Source organism: Dipteris shenzhenensis, chromosome 7, assembly GCF_047967505.1.
Source record: "Dipteris shenzhenensis isolate YYH24624 ecotype China chromosome 7, Dip_SZ_1.0, whole genome shotgun sequence".
NCBI lineage: Eukaryota > Viridiplantae > Streptophyta > Polypodiopsida > Gleicheniales > Dipteridaceae > Dipteris > Dipteris shenzhenensis.
In genome coordinates, this window is record NC_141602.1 from 49,126,320 (window position 1) to 49,144,340 (window position 18,021).

Consider the following 18,021-nt stretch of genomic DNA (forward strand, 5'->3'; position numbering starts at 1 on the left):
TAAAGTAATAGGAGGCATAAAGAAGATTTGGGGTTATTGACTGGGTGGAAAAGATGGTCAATATTTTATACATTGCCATATTAAGAGGTAAGCACTCATGCTTCTACATGATTACAAAACTTAAAATACATTGTTTTATCTTCCATGAAAAATTAAATGTTGTATTATTTTCCATGCAGCACCTTCTTGTTCGTAAAACTCTTGATGTGATGCATGTGGAGAAAAATATTACTGAAAATGTTTTAAAGACACTCTTACAAAAATCAAATAAAGATTCATTAAGAGTTCATCTAGACATGAAGGATATGAAAATACGACCAGAATTATGGCCTCAAGTAGTTGATGGAAGAAATGACAAGTTGAAAATGCTAGTTGCGTCATATAGATTTACAAAGAAGGAAGAGGATGATTTTTTTGCATTTGTAAATAATGTCAAAGTTCCAACACGGTACTCAGCATCTTTTCCAATGCATGTTCTTAGCAAAAATCTACAAGGAACAAAAACGCATGATTATCATATTTTTCTTCAACAGATACTGCCACTAGCTCGCCACTAGCAATAAGACATTCTTTGACTGATTCTGTTCGCTCCACTATTATGAGATTGAGTCTTGTGTTTTGTAGAATATCTGCAAGAGCTTTGGACATGACATGATGGGATGCATTGTATGAAGAAGCCATATATGTTTTATGATTAATGGAAAAAATATTTCCTCGTTCCTTCTTTGACATTATGACACACTTACTCATTCATGTAGTTGAGGAATTGAGAGTTTGTGGACCTGTTAGTATCAGATGGATGTATCCTTTTGAGAGAAATATGAGGACTTTGAAATAGTATGTGAAAAATAAGGCAAGGCCAGAAGGAAGTATGGCTGAGAGATATGCAATCACAGAAGCTATGGGATTCTTCTCAAAGTATATCAGCGAGTTTGATGGATCATGCAGAAGAGTATGGGATGTAGAGGAGCATTAAAATTTTTACAATGAGGAGTCAAAAGGGAATGGAGTGGAGATCATACTTGATGACTTGACAAGACATCAAGCCCATCTTTGTGTCTTGGAAAATAGAAAAATCATCATGAAATGGAAAAGGTAATTGCTTTAACCAACTTGAACATTCAATCATGTTCTTTAAAATATTATGCAATTACATTCTTTTTATTATGATCTTCTAATAGGATATTTGAAGAGGACGCTGAAGTGATGTTTCAACATTTCATTGTTTAAATAGCACAAACAGTGCACTATATAGCATACATAGTTCCACATCTATGTGTACACTCAAACAGTGTGCTACATGGCATATTCTGTGGGGTGTATAGCACATAAAATGTTCTATATAGCAAACTTGGTGTGCCACGACTATGTATACTACTAAAACTGTGCTATATAGATGATTATGTGGTCTGAATAGCTCATTATTTGCGCTCTTTGGCATGAAAAGTTCCACAGCTTTGTCTATGTGTTACATAGCATATTTTGTGGGCTGTATAGCACACACAATTTGCTATATAGAATACCTGGTATGCCACGACTATGTATACTCAAACTATGTGCTATATAGTTTCTACTGTGGTTTGAATAGCACAAAATGTGAGCTATATAGCATCCAAGGTTTCACATCTTTGTCTATGTGCTACATAGCATATTCTATGGGGTGTATAGCACACATAATGTGCTATATAGCAGACCCGGTGTGCCACGATTATGTAAACTATTAAAATTGTGTGCTATATAGCTGATTCCATGGTTTGAATAGCTCACTATTTGAGCTATATGGCATTAAAAGTTCCATAGCTTTGTCTATGTGCTACATAGCATATTCTGTGGAGATTCTATGGGCTATATAGCATAAACAATTTTATATATAGCATACCTGGTGTGCCACAACTATATATACGAGATATATACTCAAACTATGTGCTATATAGGTGCTACTATGGTTTGAATAGCACCACATATTTGTGTATGTGCTACATAGCATATTATGTGGGGTGTATAGCACACACAATGTGCTATATAGCAGACATAGTGTGCCATGACTATGCATACTATTAAAACTGTGTGCTATATAGTTGATTCTGTGGTTTGAATATTTCACTTTTTGAGCTATATGGCATGAAACATTTCACAGCTTTGTCGATGTACTACATAGCATATTCTTTAGGCTGTATAGCACACACAAGTTGCTATATGTCATACCTGGTGTGCCACGACTATGTATACTTAAACTATGTGCTATATAGTTGCTACTGTGGTTTGAATAGCACAAATAGTGACCTATATAGCATGCAAAGTTCCACATCTTTGTTTGTGTGCTACATACCATATTATGTGGGGTGTATAGCACACATAATGTGCTATATAGCAGACATGGTGTGCCACGACTATGTATACTATTAAAACAGTGTGCTATATAGTTGATTCCATGGTTTGAATATCTCACTGTTTGAGCTATATGGCATGAAAATTTCCACATCTTTGTTTGTGCGCTACATAGCATATTCCATGGGTTGTATAGCACACACAATTTGCTATATAGAATACCTGGTGTGCCATAACTATGTATACTCAAACTATGTGTTATATAGTTGCTACTCTGGTTGGAATAGCATAAACGGTGAGCTATATAGCATGGAAAGTTCCACATCTTTGTCTATGTGCTACATAGCATATTCTATGGGGTGTATAGCACACACAATGTGCTATATAGCAGACCTAGTGTGCCACGACTATGTGTACTATTAAAACTGTGTGCTATATAGTTGATTCCGTGGTTTGAATATCTCACTATTTGAGCTATATGGCATGAAAAGCTCCAAATCTTTATCCATGTACTACATAGCATATTCTATGGGCTGTATAGCATACACAATTTTCTATATAGCATACCTAGTGTGCCACGACTATGTATACTCAAACTATGTGCTATATAATTGCTATTGTGATTTGAATATCACAAACAATGAGTTGTATAGCATGCAAAGTTCCACATCTTTGTCTATGTACTACATAGCATATTCTGTGGGCTGTATAGCACACACAATGTGCTATATAGTATACCTGGTGTGCCACGACTATGTATACTCAAACTATCTGCTATATAGCTAATTCTATGGGTTGAATAGAAGAAACAGTGAGCTATATGGCATGCAAAGTTCCACATCTTTGTCTATGTGCTACATAGCACATTCTATGGGTTGTATAGCACACAATGTGCTATTTAATGTCTTGTGTGATGCGACTATGTATACTCAAACTATTTACTATATAGCATCCATGGTGGGCCATGACTATATATACTCAAACTATGTGCTATATAGTTGATCCAATGCTTGGAATAGCGCAAGCAGTGAGCTATATAGCATGCATAGTTCCAAATATCATATATACTAAAATTGTGTGCTATATAGTTGATTTCGTCCTTGGAATAGCACAAACAATGAGCTACATAGCATGCATAGTTCCACATTTTTGTATGTGTGCTACATAGCATATTATATTACCCACTGTCCTGAAGTCTTTGTCTCCTCTTCACTATGTTGGGCATCTTCATCTTTGTCTCCTCATTTGCCCTATTGTCTATAGTCCCAATCCTCATGGGACATGAAAATAAACCCCCAATCTATCCACAATGGCAAATTGCATGTGTTGTGTGCTAGCCTCTTATGAAATTGTAGATCTTTCCAAGTACACTTTGGCAGCCAATGGAACAAGATCAAGAGAAAGAGAGGATTACAAAGAATATTACTATCTCCTAAGTGTATGGGAGATCTATAATTTCATGGAAGCCTGTGTTATGTGCTAGCCTTTGATGAAGTTATAAATCTTTCCAAGTACACTTTGGCAGCCAGTGGAACAAGATCAAGAGAATAGAGAGGATTACAAAGAATATTACTATCTCCTAAGTGTATGGGAGATATATAATTTCATGGAAGCCTATGTTACGTGCTAGCCTTTTATGAAATTATAAATCTTTCCAAGTACACTTCGGTAGCCAATGGAACAAGATCAAGAGGAAGAGAGGATTTCAAAGAATATTACTATCTCCTAAGTGTACGGGATATCTATAATTTCATGGAAGACTGTGTTGTGTACTAGCCTTTGATGTAATTATAAATCTTTCCAAGTATACTTCGGGAGCTAGTGGAACAAGATGAAGAGAAAGAGAGGATTACAAAGAATATTACTATCTCCTAAGTGTATGGGAGATACCTATAATTTCATGGAAGGCTATATAGTGGGTTTCTTTTCATGTGTTGAAGATGTGGACTATCATATCCTACTTAATGCTAGTTAGGACCTAAAGTATGATACTAGAGACTTGCACAAATAACGTTATATAGTGCATACATTTTGTGCCCCATCATTGTGTATTGAAATTGTCTACTATGTTGTTGTAGTGTGCCACATAACATACACAGTTTTCTCTTTTCTTGTCCATGCACACAGACTTCTTCAGGGTGTTCAGAGTTGCTTATCCAAGTATTTGTATAGGGCTGAGGTCCTTTGAGAAGCTAAAACCTTACTTTGTACTCAAGCTTAAGGATAGAAACACATGTTGCTTTGTATATCACATTCAAATGATATACTTGAAGGAAGCTCTTAACCATGTTTGCACGACTGCATTTGGTTTACATGGAGTTTCATGTTCTTATCTTTGCAGTATATGTCTTTCATCAGTAGGAGTAGGCAAATGTGGTGCAAAGGAGCATGCCTTTAGTGGGTCAAACAATTGTGGGGATCTTGTGTTTGTGCTAAAGGCAAAGACTCAGCATTCCATGATTATGAGTGCCTCATGGGAGAATGTGAAAGGTGTGGTGTACAAAAACGTGCAATTTGCAAAAATAAAGTAGCACATGAGCAAAAAATGTGATGGTTTAGGAGTTTGAGGATGTCAATGCTAGGCTGAACAAGAAAGGGGAAAAAAAAGCGCAAAGTTTTATCAGTCAAGGAGATGCCAGTAAATGTCATGCTCTCCATGTTAAAGAAACACACAACCACTTTCATCAAACACAACTTCACATACAAATGGTAGGAGGACCAGTTTAGGGAGTGCTTGAAGAATTTCCCTTCAGATGTCAATGTGTCTGTTATAGATTTTGCAGAGAATTACTCGTTCAAAGTCCAAAATGAAATTCAGTCCATGCATTGGCATTCAGATTAGTGTACAATCCTTGTTCATATTACTTATCACCACAACTTTGTGTTTGACGAAATTATCAAGGAGTTTCATTTCTACATTTCTGATGATAAAACGCATGACACTCTTTTTGTACAGCATTGCCTTTTGATTCACTACAAGTGGCTTAAAGGACAAGGGGTACAATTCAAGAGGCATTGGGTGTGGTCTAATGGAGCAACATCTGAGTTTAAGGAAGAAAAACTCATTTACGTTGTTGCTAGATTCTTTGCACTGACCATTATTGAGATGACTTGGAACTTCTTTGGATTAGGCCATGGCAAACAAGAACATGATGGTGCAGGTGCAGTGATTAAAAGGGCACTTACATATGAGCAACTCAAGACTGATGGTGTGGTATTGAAGCAGGCAGCTGATGTAGTGGAAATTTTAACAAATTCATTAAGTACTACTGCATCTACTAGTTCCAAGCGTAAGCAAGGACCATCCAAAAGAGTGTTTTGGGAGATCAAGTTGGGTGAAATGGATAGAACCAAGGCATGGGGTTGTGCAAGGGTGGAGGGGTCTTGAGGATTGCATAGCATTTGAGGATTTTGCAAACATGATGCAACACAATTCAAGAAAAGGGTGGAGATTGTGTGAGAACAAGTCCTATGTTCAAGCTTGGGCATCGAGCATTCTTTCTCCAACTGATGAGGTTTCAAGTGAAGAAAATATAGTTGAAGAACCTATCTATGAGGGCTATGAGGACTTGTAAAGTAATCTACTTGTAGAGGGAGACAATTTTGCAGTGAATGCTCAGGAGGGAAACGACGAGGGTGTAGACTTCTTCATTCTTAAATGTAGCCATGCAAAGCAAACTGTCGAAAAAGTGCTTATAGACAAGTGGGGAATTGTGCTAGGGGCTCACACTATTTTACTGGATGGTACTACGAACCTAGGGGGTCCACTAGGGTTTATTGTATAGTACCACGTGAGTGTAAGGGAGGGGGGTTATATAAGGGAAGGAAGGTACATTTTATAAGGTAAGGTCCGGTAAATAAGGGGTAGATAAGGGGAATTTTCATATATTTATTGCATGCAGGTGACGTCTCCATATTACTACTAGTGAATCCCCCGTGACTATGAACAACATAGTGACCATCAATATTGTTTGCTCAAAAACAAGCTAGTTCCCATTATCTTTTCTCATCTTGTTAGAGCCATGAAATTCGACATGGAATTGGTGGATCCCAAAAGTAACATATACTACCTATCCTCGCAGGTACACGAATCAATCTACAATGCATTACCCTACGAGGCTTGAATGTGAGGTAAATGTGACCTGTGAACTCTGAAACATTTCATCAACCTTTTGAGTAACAACCAATCCAAACCTTTTTTTTGTGCATGGCTCACAAGGTTGTGCAAAATACTGTCAAAAGATGATCTGTTGTGTTTTATTTTAGACCTATTTTGTTCTACTGTTATGTTCCATCTCTTCTACTCAATGCACAAATAGCCAAAAAAACAGCAGAGTCAATGTAAAAAAAACCAACAATATTGTCATCCTCCAATTTCATTGCTCTTCTTTTCTGAAGACAACCACACAATAGCTCTAAACTTATCTTAGTCTATCGTAAGGTCAATCAACATGAATAGGATCATTACTCCCAAAGTCCAGTAAAATAGCAGAGTCTACAACTCAGTACATGGATATCCTTAAAGAAAAAATACCAACTAATCCCACTATTGCAACCCAAATTTTTGGGCTTCTTATATTTGATTATGGGTTCAACATGTTTGGGCACAAAGGAAGAAAGTGTTTTAATCATGGTGCAACATAATCATTATATCAAATAGTCAAATAGGGCGCAACCAATTCAGTGCTATATAGCACATATACTAGCTGATGTGTTGCTATATAGTTGATCTATTGACAAATAGTAACTCATTTTGTGCTATATGGCAGTGACAGCAATCGATTCAGTGTTATCTAGGAGATATACTAACTATTTTGGTGCCATATAGATGATCTATTGGACAGACACTAACCGATTTAGTGCTATATAGTGCACACAATAACTTTTATCCATGTCAAAGAGAACTCATACAACTGCATAACATTAAGATAAAACTTGTGGATGTGTAATCTGCTTTACAGCATAGACAAACATCAGAAGATAACAATTGAATATATGTTTAATTACAAAAAAAAAAATATTTGGTAGGTACATTGGTCTTACAAAAGCTCTAGCTCCTTCACAATATAGTTTTTTACATCATGTGAACCATTATATATGTACAAGACTAATGACAAGAGTGCCCCTCATGTTGTGTACTCACAAAATGGTGGTAATATTGCTCTGTGGGCATGGGTACCTCGTCCTTTGGATTACTTAACTTGTTCATTTTACAAAAGTTTATGCAGTCATGTGCATTACAAAAAAAAAATATTGTGTCACAAGTGACTTAAATACGTTCACTAGTATAGAAGACTTGTCTTGTGTTGCAAGTGAATCTCTCTATGGTGCATAATGCTAATTCCTCGCTAAAAGGTTTAAAGAAGGTCTTGTTGTGATTACACAAACAGATTACTGTTGTGTAGCATACTAAGTGCTATGATGTGTCTAGACCATGACATAAGTGATGATGTAATGCAAAGGCCCCCACATGGGGAGGTGCCTTAGATTTAGGAGTCCCTATGATGTAGGGATTGATTTCCTTTGATATAGGAGAGGTGCCTATGATCTAGGCCACCCTCTCTCCCATTCTATAAAAGAGAGGACTGGTCCTCTCAAATCAATGAAACATTTTGCCCTTTGGTTCCCAGATCTCTTCCATGATGTCCTCCTTCTCTCCCACTCCCCAACATGTGGTATCAAAGCCTCCTTGATCCCCTAGCCCCTTCTAGCTTCAATATGCCACCTCATTATCTTCTTCTCCACCCTCCACCTTCTTTTTCATTTCTGCTCCCTTTCTCATCAGAATTTGCATAGCTCTATCCTCCACTCTCATGCAATCATTTCCAAAACCCTATGAAGTGAAGTTTCCTCCCCCTGGGGCTCACGTTTAGTTCCAAAATTTTCTAGACATTTCTCCCATGTCGACACCTTCTTTGCTCAATGACCTTTCACGTAGTTTCTCCCATAGACACAACTATTCTTTGATTCCTTATAGCCACAGGTGGACAACGTCATAAGCTTACCTTGTGGTTAAGTTTGAGCCCAAATTCTGACTAGAACTAGGAGAATTCACACAAACACCAGTCAAAGAAGGGGCTATTCTCATGAGCAACTCTGGATGTTTTTTTTAGCAGTCCTCTTAGGTGAACATTCTCTAGTATAAGAGTGTTAATTGCACATAAAAAGGCTCTTCAGATATACTTCAAAGAGCTTGAATCAACTTTTCTTTTCATTGTTACATGCAGATGTATTTGATTATGTATGATCAGACTTAGGGTTCAACACGGGTGATTCATTCATAGAAGATTCTCAGTTAATGCTGATGTTTTGGTTCAAATACTCTCTTATAATATTTTATCCCATTGTGAGTATCTTCTTTGATTTGAAGACGATACACATGCACTATGATTGTTGATGAGCATTTGAGTTGTAACCATGACTAGCTCTTGTGGTTCTTTTGATGAGAACTATGTGAAGAAGTCCAAGTCAACAAGAAGGGAAAAGATCAAGGTAAAGAAAACTCCTTCCAAGATACTTTGGGAAAAGGCTATTGGATATTTCTATGCCAAGAATTTAGGATTTTCTGAGTACATAGCAAATAACTTGCATTTGTATGGTGAGGGAGACTTCTTTGTCCAGAAAGATTGACCATCTGTAAGAGACTAGACATTGCCTGATTATAAAGGTAAGACCCTCTCAATGGAAACCTTTAAGATAGACAAGCTCAATGGCCCAAGTTTTCACACTTGGCAAATGAAAATCAAATTTGTACTTATGAAAGAGAATTTGTGGGACTTGGTCAAGCCAAAGAATCAACCATCTCAAGAAGGTGAATCCACCACAACCAAAGGTAAAGGGAAGGTAAGTGACTCTTCTTCAACTACACCTACAGATGCTAAAAGGCTAGAGAAGGCTTATGCACTCATTGATTTAGGATTGGGATTTGATTTTGTGCATCATATTTCTGATTTGGAATCCCCTTCTGAGGCCTTGCATAAGTTAGATGTGTTATTTGGTGCTAGCTCCCATACTTCTAAGTTGAATTTGAAAATAAATTTCTTTGAACTTAAGATGGATGGAGGCATTGTTGCGGCTCATTTTAATACTTTGATGAGCCTTATGACACAATTGGCCTCAATCAACTCTCCAATCACTGAAGATGATGCTATGGCTATGCTCTTGAAGAGTATGCCTCAAGACTATGATTATGTTGTGACTACCTTGAAGAATCTTCCCCAACCAACACCAGAGGGCCTCATCTGTGTTCTACAAGAAGAAGACAGAAAGAAGACTTTAAGAAAGGGTGAAGAGCACACACAAGCACTTGCAATGAAGTTTTCATCAAAGGCAAGTATAAGGCATGGCATTATAGAGGCTTGCATAGTAGAATGCCTCTCTTCTTCATGCTTTTAACTTGACTTTCAGCCCCCCCTTTGATTGGCACTTGGACCTTGCACGTTTCTTTTGCCAAAAGCGTCATGGATTTTGTGATGGAAATTTAGCCCCTCCCTTATTATTTGTAAGTTGCTCATACAGTCCTAGCCAGTCTGCTCACTGATGTTGAAGTGCTCATCGTCGCAACATCCTCACAAAGCACATGTAAAACCTATCCACATTCATGCATAATTGATTTTTTTTTGTTAAAACTAGCTTTCCTAGCTTCATCCTTGTGGGAGAGAAAGCAATAACCTATTTCATGAGCTTTCCTAGCTTCAACCTGACTAATCTTTCTTGGATAGAAAGATGCAAGAAAGCAACAACCTCGTGTAGTCTTTTGCTCTGTGTCCCCATGCAAATAGCCATTTTACTTCCATTTAGCTTGCAAGATGACTAGAGGAGGGACCACCAAGCACAAACTGCCTTTCCATGAGAAAGTCTGTTACACCATCATTTCCCTCTTCATCTTGCTAGTATGGAATCCACTCAACGACTAGCTTTGACCCATTCTACTGGATGTGGTTCATCCTCACCTCGAATAGCAGTATCGTCACGAAGCTCAAGTTCATCCACGCCAACAGTTACACCCAGTCTAGTAATGTAAATCTTGGCTGGATCTAAGATCATCAAAGTGGACGACAACATCAGAGAGGATCGAGCCCTCTTGTAAGTACTTACCCTATGCTGATAGTTGAGCTTTCGGAGAGACTTAGCCGAAATCTCAAAAGCCAATTCAAATACGTAAGGTGAATTAATTAGCAATTTAAGAACCAATCAATGCATGTGCCAAAAGGAGCTTCGAGTGTTTAAAACATGCATTTGTTTTGGCCTTGGCCATTTCTCCATTACTTTTTGGTTGATCCGTTTCCTTGATTCCAACAAAGCATACAAATGAGAGCTCCATTGGATCCAAACCAAGGAAGCAAATTGGATTCCTAAATCCAAGCATTGATTAAAGAAGCCAGCACTAAATCATTCAATATCTAGGGAAGAAGGAGGCCTAACTTGCAGTATTTGATTCAAAAACCACCATTGATGAATTACTGGAAGCTTTTCTACTAGACTAATAAAATAATATGTAGAAGAATAGTGTCGCATTTACAGGTGGAGCTAAATGGAGTGATCATATGTGCGCTTTTGCACAAAGTGCTTGATGCGCTCCACCTAATGTCAAGATGATGATCATAAAGTGGATCTCTTGCAACCACTTGTGTTAATATTAAGCCATATCCAGTTATGAGATCATTCAGATAAGAAACCGATCGAACGATGGGAGCGTAACTCCCTAAAGCAAATGCTTTCTACTGTCTGGCTAAGGGAAGATCCACCTTCGGATGGGAAGTAATTGACGATGGTCATGCATCTTTTACCGTGCAAAGCACAAGTTTAGTACTCATCATTTTTTAATTCATCACAAATCTTAAATCTTGAGAATTTTTACTTTGATGTCTCTTTTACGAAGCAAAATTGTTCAGTTCAACCCACTGCATTATGCTTTCTAGATACTAGAAAGAATAAATCCATTCGAAAAAACTAAAGTTTGCAAGTAACAAAGCACTTGACATGGATTTAACAAAAGTCTTGGAAGCCTGCATTAAACATGTCAGAAGTATGAGGCAAGAATATCCTAAGTAGTAAAATTAAAATATGGACATGATACGTGAATTGAAGCCCTTGTAAAATATCTAAAAAAGGCAAGAGAGTTTACCAAGCATTGACTACTCAATTATTTTGGCCAAAAGCAAATTAGTCATGAGGATGTGCATTTCTCAAAGACACCATAGTGTGAGTAATACTTATTTGGGAAAGACAAGTAATACATATTATAATTGTTGATTGGTCAAGCCTTATAGAAAAATACCAAGTAGACAAAAAGGGTAAATGTACTTTCCATAATTTTGTAAATATGAAAAGTCATTTCTTATTAAAGTAGTGAAAAAATCAAATAAAGGAAATAAGGGAGTTTGTAAGCAACTTTAACAAAGAAAATTTCCATGATCTCTTGAGAAGAGAGTTTTAAAGAATGAGACTAAACCAGAGTTCAAGGAGCCAATGTAGATTCTTTTTTATGTTTTGCAAAAGTATGTATTATATTTGTGAAGTGGTCAAGTTGATAAAAGAATAGACTTCACCGATTAGTTAAAAAAGTTTAGAGTTCTTACAAGGGATCTCAACACTCATGGTAATAGATTGGTGGAAGAATTCTATTAGAAGCATGCAAAATGGGACGCATAGATGGATGGGTGTGGTGAGTTTGAGCTGATAAAAGAATAGACTTCACTGAAGAAGACTATTACGTATAAAAAAGGATAGAGTTGTTACAAGGGAACTCAACACTCATGGTAATAAATTGTTGGAAGAATTCTCTTAGAAGCATGCAAAATGCGGCGTACATATAGATGGGTATGGTGTGAGTTGAGCTATTATATTAATTTTTGGGGGCCTTTTGTTAATTTTTTTTTTGAGTAGGCATACATATAGATGGGTGCGGTGTGAGTTTGTGCTATTATATTAATTTTTTGGGGCCTTTTGTTAATTATTTTTTTGAGTGAGTTGGAGGGGGCTTATTTACTTTTAATTCACTTAGAAGGATCCATTAATGCTAATAGAGTTTTCATTTTATTGAATGAGAAAGTATAAGGGGGCATTATCTTAATTTTATTGATTTAGAAAGTTTAAGGGGGCATTATCTTACTTGTTAATTTTCACATAAGTTAAGGGGGCATTATCTTACTTGTTAATTTTCACATTGTAATGCAAATAGAATTTTATTGATAGAGTTGGAGGGGCCTTATTTACTTTTTAAGAGGGGGCTTATTTACTTTTTAATTCACTTAGAAGAGAAGGATCCATTAATGCTAATAGAGTTTTCATTTTATTGATTGAGAAAGTAAGAGGGGGCTTATTTACTTTTTAATTCACTTAGAAGGATCTATTAATGCTAATAGAGTTTTCATTTTATTGATTGAGAAAGTAAGAGGGGGCTTATTTATTTTTTAATTCACTTAGAAGAGAAGGATCCATTAATGCTAATAGAGTTTTCATTTTATTGATTGAGAACGTAAGGGGGCATTATCTTAATTTTATTGATTTAGAAAGTTTAAGGGGGCATTATCTTTATCTTACTTGTTAATTTTGGGCGTATTTACTTTTTAATTCACTTAGAAGGATCCATTAATGCTAATAGAGTTTTCATTTTATTGATTGAGAAAGTAAGAGGGGGCTTATTTACTTTTTAATTCACCTAGAAGGATCTATTAATGCTAATAGAGTTTTCATTTTATTGATTGAGAAAGTAAGAGGGGGCTTATTTTTAATTCACTTAGGAGAGAAGGATCCATTAATGCTAATAGAGTTTTCATTTTATTGATTGAGAAAGTAAGAGGGGGCTTATTTACTTTTTAATTTACTTAGAAGGATCCATTAATGCTAATAGAGTTTTCATTTTATTGATTGAGAAAGTAAGGGGGCATTATCTTAATGGGGGCATTATCTTAATTTTATTGATTAAGAAAGATACTTACGGATAGAGATGAGAATTTCATAGAATGTAGACTTAACCACAGCAAGGACCAATCCAGATTATATTTAACTCAAAAAAAATAGACCATGATACACAAAGGCTAGGTTACTTAAATTTAAAAAGGCTAAGGTAGTATACTTACAAACGAACTAGGAGGTTACTTTAGGGCTGCTTTCTGTTTCCATAAAAGGATATTTAATATTTATAGAGGTCGTGAGGTCCAAAAAAGACCATTTACAAAAGTTGGCTGTCATAAGGTAGTATATAATTACAAGGGTTGCTTTAAAGAGGTTACTTTACATTAAAAAACCCTTTAAAGAGAAGTAGAACTGCAACTTGGAAGGGAGCAACGTACAAAATGAGCTAAACGGAGCTGCTGCACAAAGCCGCGAGCTTAGGCCTAAGGCTGCGAGCTAAGCCTTCGAAACTTTTGGCCAACTGGACTTCGTCGAGGCTGAGCTGGAAGGTGCCATCACCGGCGAGGGGAGGATACGAACGGAAGGGTCAGACCCACCAAACATGATGGTGTGGAGGGAGAGGCGGGGGTCATCTTGTTTCATGCGCTTCACCAAATAAACAGGGTCTACACCGCCGTTGTTGCCGCCGTCACTGAGGAAGATCACCACGGAGCGCGGGAGTCCTCGACTGCACAAGCACTTGCTCCGCCGCCTGCAACCCGCTCGAATACGTCGTGCCCCCGGCCGCTCTGTATCTCAACAACTGTTCCACCACCCCTTCTTTCATGTCTTCCAGCTTCGTTGCTGTCACCGCGCTCGTATCGAACAACACCACCGACACCGAGTCCGCCCCTTGGCTGTTGCTGCTCGTCGCCTGCACCCGCGCCTTGATGAACCGCAACAGGGCCTCCATCACGCACCCCAACCGATTGCCATACCCGCTAGCTAGAAACTTCGCCATGCTCGACGCTACGTCCCTGCTACCCATCGAGCCCGACTTGTCGATCACGAATATCACATTGTGAGGCGTGTTTCTTGAATGATCGCAGGCAAAGTGATGGCCGTCTTCCGTTACGTAGCCTCCTCCTCCTCCCTGAAAAGCTCCGCTCCTCAACACCGCTGCATGCCATAGATTCTCTGTGCAATACGACCTCCCCGTCACCCCCCCACTCGTCGTTGAGCTTCCTCCGACCTCCGTGTGCTCCTCCGACCTGCAAAAATGGTCGCACAGCCCGAACACCGCCCTCTCGCCTTCCTCGCACGGATCCACGAACCTTACGTTCTTCCAGTACGTTTCGTGAGTCATTTCGTCCACTTCTAGCCCTTTGCACTGTGTTTTTGCATGCCTCGCACCATCGTAAAGTTTCTCGGTGCAGCATCCTCCCTCTTGGTTTGCTGGACATCGTATCAGATGCGTGTGTCCTCGGCCTCTCGCTTTGCAATGCATCATGCACAACTCCGCCATGCCTGACTCTCCCCTCGCATACCTTCTGTCCAGCAAATCGATCTCCTCCACTTCCGATACGAACTTCATCTTCCGCATCTTGCCATGCACCGTCTTGTGCAAACCCGGATGCCCGATGGGGAGCTGACAATAGTAGTCGCATGCTGGACACCTTACCTCGCAGAAATGCACTGCGTTGCTGTTGGTGGTGTGTGTATGCGGACCAGCGTGGTGTTGTTGTAACGGAGGAATCAACAGGCTGCAACCTTTTCTGATTTCGCTTTGCTCAGAGACATACTCGTACTCGAAATAACCTCTCTTCCCATGGAAGCTGCGGGTCTGCTTCACGATTTCCGTCAGCACATCACAAATACCTGGAGCCTAACACAGCATTTCACAAGGATGCTCGTTTGCGCAGAAATGCACCACGTCCTCTTCGGCCAATGCATGGAAGTGATCTTGGGAGATACAAGTCCGGGTGCATCCCTCCATGGAGCACTGCCTGGGACAAAATTTCTCATGGCAAGCATGCCGCTCGTGATCGCCCAATTCGAAAGGAACAGCACAAGAATTGTGACAGCCAGGCAAGGAGCACGAGCTGTTGCACATATGCTGCTGGGAGTTGCAACGGTGTTCCCCTTCATGGTCAGCCCTTAGGGAGCACATCTTATTGCAATTGGAGGATTTACTAAAGAAGATGCAAGGCTTGCCGCAAGTGTGAGTCCTACGCTTGCAGTCGTGAGCTCCGTGGTGCCCAGCAAGGTCGTTCCACTCGAGCACTGGTGCATCATCCACATGCTTCAGTTCTTCAATCTCTCCCAGGCAATATGTGCATGGTTCCGCGCAAGCGTGGTTGCCTAGGCACGAATGATCAGACGGGTGGCCTCTCTCGAGGGTACATCTCAGAAAGCATTCGCCACATTTGCAGCTGCAGAGGGCGAGCCTGTGTTTCATCTCCGAAAGCGTAGCAAGAGCTTCGAGCTGAAGCTTTTGGACATCCCCGTCTCCTGGAAAGTCTCGAGTGTTTGCTTGCAACCATGTAAGCACCCGGTCGCGTCTCCGATCAATTAGAGACATCAAGAAGGCCTCGTACATGGAATGCCACGTCTCATCGCTGCCTTTTCTTTTCACGACATCCTCAAAAGCTTCCCTCAACGGCCTGAAAACGCTTCGCATCACCTTGCCTGCATCAGTTTCATCAGTTGCTAGCTCTAAACCGGCATCCCTAACTGAAAAGACGAAGCCTTCCACATGTATTGGATCATCATCGATCTCCTCTTGGGTGTCAAAATCTAAGAGGTTACCGCTCTCCAAGCACTCCCCTAGCCTTATAGCAGAAATCAGATTCCTTCGCAATAGATTCAACCTCATTGCCAGCCTCTTTGAGTCCACAGGCGACCAATCTCTAGCACTGATCTGGGCAATCACCAGCTTCAGGTCCAACATAAAGCTTCTACCACTGTGATAGCTTGAGGTGAGTTCTTGTATCGTAGCGCCGATGTTAGCAATACTCTCGTGAAATTCTGCACGCTGAAAAGGAGGCATTGCTGTGATCTCCACCTCGCCTCCGTACATGGTAGTGAGGAAATTCTCACTCGACTTGCTGCAGATGTGGCGGATCTTGGCATAGAACTCGGTCTTCAAGTCTTCTACATCGGAAGCATCCACGTCCTTGATAGCAATGTAGAACAAGCCCTTGAACAGCTTCTCGTCTGCCTTGACCAAGCTGACGCCATCCTGGAACCTTTGGAAGATTGCCTCCGTCTCATTGTCCAGATGAAAATCCTTCACGTACAGAACACTAACATTCGATTCAAGAAGCAAGCACATACAACCAATTTCTAAATGTTATGCACGTCGACTTTTGACAGAATTCTCTTAGATATTTGCACGCACCTTCTTGTTGAAAATAGCAACATTGCTAATTGCAGCATTCAGAATCGAGAGCAGCATGTCTTCTTGTTCACTGCGCTCGAAACTCCCCAAACCTTCGAAGTCCAGCATCACGTACAGGCAATCTGCTTCACTTCTCAGGGTCATCCACACGCCATCGGTGCATCGGCCTCCAGCTACATCCAATAGACAACCAACCAAATGATTCAGCAGATAAGATTTGCCACTGCTTTGCTTACCCATGGACGAGATTACCCTCACGTCTCCTCCCCAACTCGCCAACACCAGATCATAGAGCCCAAATCGAATCAGGTTGGCAAGGGACACTGCGTCTGCGTAGGCCGCATGTGAGGGTATCTGAAATCCGTTGACGAGAGGCTTCAAGGTATTATTCTCAGCTCGAGCGATTTGCAAGGGAACTAGGCATACCAGTTGCTTGATCCATCTGCCAATGCTGGATAGCACACAACTGCTGGATTGAGAGGGCCAGAGAGAGGTTTCCAGGTTCCAGTCGTCTGTGAGACTCTCTGCGTAGACCTTCAGGTCCATTTTGGAAAACTCTTTACCCTTGTCCTTTAGCTTTTGCAAGGACGAGTTCGTATGTTCCAGGCATCGGTTCTCGGTTGCCATCCTGTCCCAATAGACTCCTGCCTTCCGTGGAGGGTTCAGTAACACATGAAAATCGACGGAATAAGAGTGTGCAAGTAGCGTGTTCCTTCCGGCCTTTTCATTCCACCTTCCTATTCCACCAGGCGAGTTCTAGCTTAACTATCTCTTGAAGTTCTTGGTCCAGCAGCGGAGAGAATTAGGTTACCTACAACTGCTTCGTATACGATGGAGCTTCCATATGTTTCTCCCCAACCTCGGGTTCTTGTCAGCACACATCCGGGCTGTCTCGGGATCCTCATTGACATGCCTTCCTTCTCTACTCCATGTTTGGCAGAGATTGCTAGAATGGACACGCACAGGCTCCAGAGCTCTTCCCTCCGATCCTTGATTCCACTCCGATCCAAGATGCTTATCTTGAGGTTCCCTGAAACCAGAGCTAGAACGGCTAGCCAAAGGGGGAGTGTATATGTTCTTCATGGGAAGAATTCCATCCTACCAAGAGCTGAGGGACTTTCTCCTTTATGAATGCGACTTACCAGCCTCTGCGTACTCCGCGAAGTTTGTGGGGAAAGGGTTTTTCCTTTTGAGGTGTGTATCGGAAGGAGTCCGCAACGAACTACCTCTTTGATGGAACCATGGTGTTGTCTCTACCTTGGAGCCCCTCCTTCAGTGTGGGAGAATTCTTGTACCACGAATGCCCGGTGTGGGTGGATTTTCCGGGCCTTCCGGAGTGGTTGGGTGGGGCGGTGGAGCGAATGGCGAGCTCGCTGGGAAGATTGTTGCTGAACCCTAAACCGACCCGAAAGGAGTCCTCTATGCGAAAGGTGTGGATCCTTTGGGACCGGAGC

General features: G+C 40.3%; 1 pseudogene; it reads right to left on the bottom strand.

Annotated features, from left to right (window-relative positions):
- Positions 1–13,633: 13,633 nt before the first annotated feature.
- On the bottom strand, positions 13,634–17,194 carry LOC147900442 (uncharacterized; annotated as a pseudogene).
- Between the last annotated feature and the right edge of the window lie 827 nt (positions 17,195–18,021).